Below are 6,673 nucleotides of genomic sequence, written 5' to 3'. Positions count from 1 at the left end.
TCCGCAGCTCCTGCTTTGAGTTACAAATGTGAGCAACCGCACCGGTATCAGATACCCATGAGCTACTATGAATACTGGTAAGGTACACATCAATTACATGTATATCACATATACCTTTTGTGTTGCCGGCCTTCTTGTCCGCTAAGTATTTGGGGCAGTTCCGTTTCCAGTGACCACTTCCCTTGCAATAAAAGCACTCAGTCTCGGGCTTGGGTCCATTCTTTGGCTTCTTCCCGGCAGCTTACTTACCGGGCGCGGCAACTCCCTTGTCGTCCTTCTTGAAGTTCTTTTTACCCTTGCCTTTCTTGAACTTGGTGGTTTTATTGACCATCAACACTTGATGTTCCTTTTTGACTTCTACCTCTGCTGATTTTAGCATTGAAAATACCTCAGGAATGGTCTTTTCCATCCCCTGCATATTGAAGTTCATCACAAAGCTCTTGTAGCTCGGTGGAAGCGACTGAAGGATTCTGTCAATGACCGCGTCATCCGGGAGATTAACTCCCAGCTGAGTTAAGCGGTTATGTAATCCAGACATAGTGAGTATGTGCTCACTGACAGAACTATTTTCCTCCATCTTACAGCTGAAGAACTTGTCGGAGACTTCATATCTCTCGACCCGGGCATGAGCTTGAAAAACCATTTTCAGCTCTTCGAACATCTCATATGCTCCGTGTCTCTCAAAACGCTTTTGGAGCCCCGGTTCTAAGCTGTAAAGCATGCCGCACTGAACGAGGGAGTAGTCATCAGCACGTGTCTGCCAAGCGTTCATAACGTCTTGGTTCTGTGGGATGGGTGAAGGAAATATGCCCTAGAGGCAATAATAAAGTTATTATTTATTTCCTTATATCATGATAGATGTTTATTATTCATGCTAGAATTGTATTAACCGGAAACATAATACATGTGTGAATACATAGACAAACAGAGTGTCACTAGTATGCCTCTACTTGACTAGCTCGTTAATCAAAGATGGTTATGTTTCCTAACCATGAACAAAGAGTTGTTATTTGATTAACGGGATCACATCATTAAGTGAATGATCTGATTGACATGACCCATTCCATTAGCTTAGCACCCGATCGTTTAGTATGTTGCTATTGCTTTCTTCATGACTTATACATGTTCCTATGACTATGAGATTATGCAACTCCTGTTTGCCGGAGGAACACTTTGTGTGCTAGCAAACGTCACAACGTAAATGGGTGATTATAAAGGTGCTCTACAGGTGTCTCCAAAGGTAGATGTTGGGTTGGCATATTTCGAGATTAGGATTTGTCACTCCGATTGTCGGAGAGGTATCTCTGGGCCCTCTCGGTAATGCACATCACATAAGCCTTGCAAGCATTACAACTAATACGTTAGTTGTGAGATGATGTATTACGGAACGAGTAAAGAGACTTGCCGGTAACGAGATTGAGCTAGGTATTGGATACCGACGATCGAATCTCGGGCAAGTAACATACCGATGACAAAGGGAACAACGTATGTTGTTATGCGGTCTGACCGATAAAGATCTTCGTAGAATATGTAGGAGCCAATATGGGCATCCAGGTCCCGCTATTGGTTATTGACCGGAGACGTGTCTCGGTCATGTCTACATTGTTCTCGAACCGTAGGGTCCGCACGCTTAAGGTTTCGATGACAGTTATATTATGAGTTTATGAGTTTTGATGTACCGAAGGAGTTCGGAGTCCCGGATGAGATTGGGGACATGACGAGGAGTCTCGAAATGGTCGAGACGTAAATATCGATATATTGAACGACTATATTCGGACATCGGAAAGGTTCCGAGTGATTCGGATATTTTTCGAAGTACCGGGTAGTTACGGGAGAAGCAATGGGCCTTAATGGGCTTTAGTGGGAAGAGGAGAAAGGGCCAAGGGGCTGCTGCGCCCCCCTCCCCTCTGGTCCGAATTGGACTAGGGAAAAGGGGACCGGCCACCTTTCCTTCTCCTCCACTTCCTTCTCCCTTCCTCCCCTCTTGGTGGACTCCTACTAGGACTTGGAGTCCTAGTAGGACTCCACATCCTGGCCGCACCAAGCCTTGGTCGGCCTCCTCCTCCTCCATCCTTTATATACTGAGGCAGGGGGCACCCCATAGACACACAAGTTGATCTTCGTGATCGTTCCTTAGCCGTGTGCGGTGCCCCCTTCCACCATATTCCACCTCGGTCATATTGTAGCGGTGCTTAGGCGAAGCCCTGCAACGGTAGAACATCAAGATCGTCACCACGCCGTCGTGCTGACGGAACTCCTCCCCGAAGCTTTGCTGGATCGGAGCCCGAGGAGCGTCATCGAGCTGAACGTGTGCCAAGAACTCAGAGGTGCCGGAGTAACGGTGATTGGATCGGTCGGATCGTGGAGACGTATGACTACATCAACCAAACGCTTCCGTTGTCGATCTACAAGGGTACGTAGATCACACTCTCCCCTCTCGTTGCTATGCATCACCATGATCTTGCGTGTGCGTAGGAATTTTTTTGAAATTACTACGTTCCCCAACAATGGGTGCGTCACCTAGCGGTGCTTCTAGGACATAATCTTTCTTGGCAGCTATGAGGATGATCCTCAGGTTCCGGACCCAGTCCGTATAATTGCTGCCATCGTCTTTCAGCTTGGTTTTCTCTAGGAACGCGTTGAAGTTGAGGACAACGTGGGCCATTTGATCTACAAGACATATTGTAAAGATTTTAGACTAAGTTCATGATAATTAAGTTCATCTAATCAAATTATATAATGAACTCCCACTCAGATAGACATCCCTCCCGTCATCTAAGTATAACATGATCCGAGTTAACTAGGCCGTGTCCGATCATCACGTGAGACGGACTAGTCAACATCGGTGAACATCTTCATGTTGATCGTATCTTCTATATGACTCATGCTCGACCTTTCGGTCTTCTGTGTTCCGAGGCCATGTCTGTACATGCTAGGCTCGTCAAGGCAACCTAAGTGTTAGCATGTGTAAATCTGTCTTACACCCGTTGTATGTGAACGTTGGAATCTATCACACCCGATCATCACGTGGTGCTTTGAAACAACGAACTGTCGCAACGGTGCACAGTTAGGGGAAACACTTTCTTGAAATTATTATGAGGGATCATCTTATTTACTACCGTAGTTCTAAGTAAACAAGATGCAAAAACATGATAAACATCACATGCAATCAAATAATAATAGTTATGTGATATGGCCAATATCACATAGCTCCTTTGATCTCCATCTTGGGGCTCCATGATCATCTTGTCACCGGCATGACACCATGATCTCCATCATCATAATCTCCATCATCGTGTCTCCATGAAGTTGCTCGCCAACTATTACTTCTACTACTATGGCTAACACGTTTAGCAATAAAGTAAAGTAATTTACATGGCGTTTCTCAATGACACGCAGGTCATACAAAAAACAAAGACAACTCCTATGGCTCCTGCCGGTTGTCATACTCATCGACATGCAAGTCGTGATTCCTATTACAAGAACATGATCTCATACATCACATATATATCATTCATCATTCATCACAACTTTGGCCATATCACATCACAAAGCACTTGCTGCAAAAACAAGTTAGACGTCCTCTAATTGTTGTTGCAAGTTTTACGTGGCTGCAAAAGGGTTCTAGCAAGAATGTTTTCTTACCTATGTGAAAGCCACAACGTGATTTGTCAACTTCTATTTGCCCTTCATAAGGACCCTTTTCATCGAATCCGCTCCAAGTAAAGTGGGAGAGACAGACACCCGCTAGCCACCTTATGCAACTAGTGCATGTCAGTCGGTGGAACCAGCCTCACGTAAGCGTACGTGTAAGGTCGGTCCGGGCCGCTTCATCCCACAATACCGCTGAAGCAAAATAAGGCTAGTAGCGGCAAGAAAGTTGACAACATCTACGCCCACAACAAATTGTGTTCTACTCGTGCAAAAAGAACTACGCATAAACCTGGCTCTGATACCACTATTGGGGAACGTTGCAGAAAACAAAAAAATTTCCACGGTTTCACCAGGATCCATCTATGAGTTCATCTAGCAACGAGTGATCGGATTGCATCTACATACCTTTGTAGATCACGCGTGGAAGCGTTCAAAGAACGGGGATGAGGAAGTCGTACTCGACGTGATCCAAATCACCGGAGATCCTAGTGCCGAACGGACGGCACCTCTGCGTTCAACACACGTACGATCAGCGTGACGTCTCCTCCTTCTTGATCCAGCAAGGGGGGAGGAGAGGTTGATGAAGATCCAGCAGCACGACGGCGTGGTGGTGGATGCAGGGGTCACCGCAGCAGGGCTTCGCCGTTCTACTACGAGAGGGAGAGGTGTTGCAGGGGAGAGGGAGGCGCCAAGACTCAAGGGTGCGGCTGCCCCCTTCCCCCCTTTATATAGGCCCCCTACGGGGTGCGCCAGCCCTAGGAGATGGGATCTCCTAGGGGGGCGGCCAAGGGGTGGAGTGCCCCCCAAGCCAGGTGGGGCGCCCCCCACCCTAGGGTTCCCAACCCTAGGCGCATGGGGTGGGCCAAGGGGGGCGCACCAGCCCACTATGGGCTGGTTCCCCTCCCCACTTTGGCCCATGGGGCCCTCCGGGATGGGTGGCCCCACCCGGTGGACCCCTGGGACCCTTCCGGTGGTCCCGGTACAATACCGGTGACCCCCGAAACTCTCCTGATGGCCGAAACTGCACTTTCTATATATAATTCTTCACCTCCGGACCATTCCGGAACTCCTCGTGACGTCCAGGATCTCATCCGGGACTTCGAACAACTTTCGGGTTACTGCATATTCATATCTCTACAACCCTAGCGTCACCGAACCTTAAGTGTGTAGACCCTACGGGTTCGGGAGACATGTAGACATGATCGAGATGGCTCTCCGGTCAATAACCAACAGCGGGATCTGGATACCCATGTTGGCTCCCACATGCTCCTCGATGATCTCATCGGATGAACCACAATGTCGAGGATTCAAGCAACCCCGTATACAATTCCCTTTGTCAATCGGTACGTTACTTGCCCAAGATTCGATCGTCGGTATCCCAATACCTCGTTCAATCTCGTTACCGGCAAGTCACTTTACTCGTACCGTAATGCATGATCCCGTGACCAGACACTTGGTCACTTTGAGCTCATTGTGATGATGCATTACCGAGTGGGCCCAGAGATACCTCTGCATCATACGGAGTGACAAATCCCAGTCTTGATCCGTGTCAACCCAACAGACACTTTTGGAGATACCCGTAGTATACCTTTATAGTCACCCAGTTACGTTGTGACGTTTGGTACACCCAAAGCACTCCTACGGTATCCGGGAGTTACATGACCTCATGGTCTAAGGAAAAGATACTTGACATTGGAAAACTCTAGCAAACGAACTATACGATCTTGTGCTATGTTTAGGATTGGGTCTTGTCCATCACATCATTCTCCTAATGATGTGATCCCGTTATCAATGACATCCCCATGTCCATAGCCAGGAAACCATGACTATCTGTTGATCAATGAGCTAGTCAACTAGAGGCTCACTAGGGACACATTGTGGTCTATGTATTCACACATGTATTACGATTTCCGGATAATAAAATTATAGCATGAATAATAGACAATTATCATGAACATGGAAATATAATAATAATCCTTTTATTATTGCCTCTAGGGCATATTTCCAACAGTCTTGCCCACAAGGGAGCCGAGACCAGGACATATGGAAACACGTTTGGGCTCTTCGAGTGCCTGGGAAGGTCAAGCACTTTGTCTGGAAAGTTATCAGAGGAGTTCTACCATGCTATGGAACGCTGGCCGGACGCCACATACCTGTTTCTGGCCAATGTTCAGTATGCAAGGTAGGCTTCGAAGATTCACAACACTGTCTCTTTCAATGTGAGCGTGCACTGGAGATTTGGGTTAACCTTGGAGTTAAGAAAGAGATCCAACAATCAGCTATGCAGGATAGATCGGGTTCCTCCACGATGAGCACCCTAATGTATAACCATGACATCAAGGAGGGATTACCTATGGCTGAATTATTGGCAGTGGCTAGTTGGTATATTTGGTGGCAAAGGAGACAGATGGTGAAAGAGAAATTCATCCAGGAACCAGACAGAACAGCAGTTACAATCAGAGTACTTGCTACAAACTTCTTTCGCTCTCTTGTTGTGCATCAACCTATGAGAAAACATGAGCACATGCGGCAGCAACCGAGAAGGGGAGTTGTAAAGATCAATGTCGACGCTTCCTTCTGCTGTGAAAATATGACTGGTGGTACGGGAGCTATTGCGAGGGATGAGCACGGAGAGTTCATTGCTGCCGCTGGTTGGTTTATACCGCATGTGGCATCAGCAGAAACAGCAGAAATGATGGCCATTCGCAATGGGTTTTATCTCGCTTCAAGGATTGGCTGCTCTGTCCTGCAAATTGAATCCGATTGTTCTAATGCGGTTCAAGCTTTCAACCTGGAGGATTACTCGGGGCAAGATTCAACTTTTATGCTTGAAGGGAAAGAATTAGGAATGGATCTTGCCCAATACGAGATCATTGCATGTCTACGTGAAGCAAATGAAGTAGCTGATGCTATAGCTAAATACTCTCTTTCAAGTAGAGGTTCGGATGTTTGGGAGCGCTCAATCCCGGACTTTATTTCTCAGTTTTTTTTTGATAACTTAAAACTTTATTTCTCATAT

The sequence above is a fragment of the Triticum urartu genome, chromosome 6 (assembly GCF_003073215.2).
Source record: "Triticum urartu cultivar G1812 chromosome 6, Tu2.1, whole genome shotgun sequence".
Classification (NCBI taxonomy): domain Eukaryota; kingdom Viridiplantae; phylum Streptophyta; class Magnoliopsida; order Poales; family Poaceae; genus Triticum; species Triticum urartu.
Note: the sequence above shows the minus strand (reverse complement) of the source record.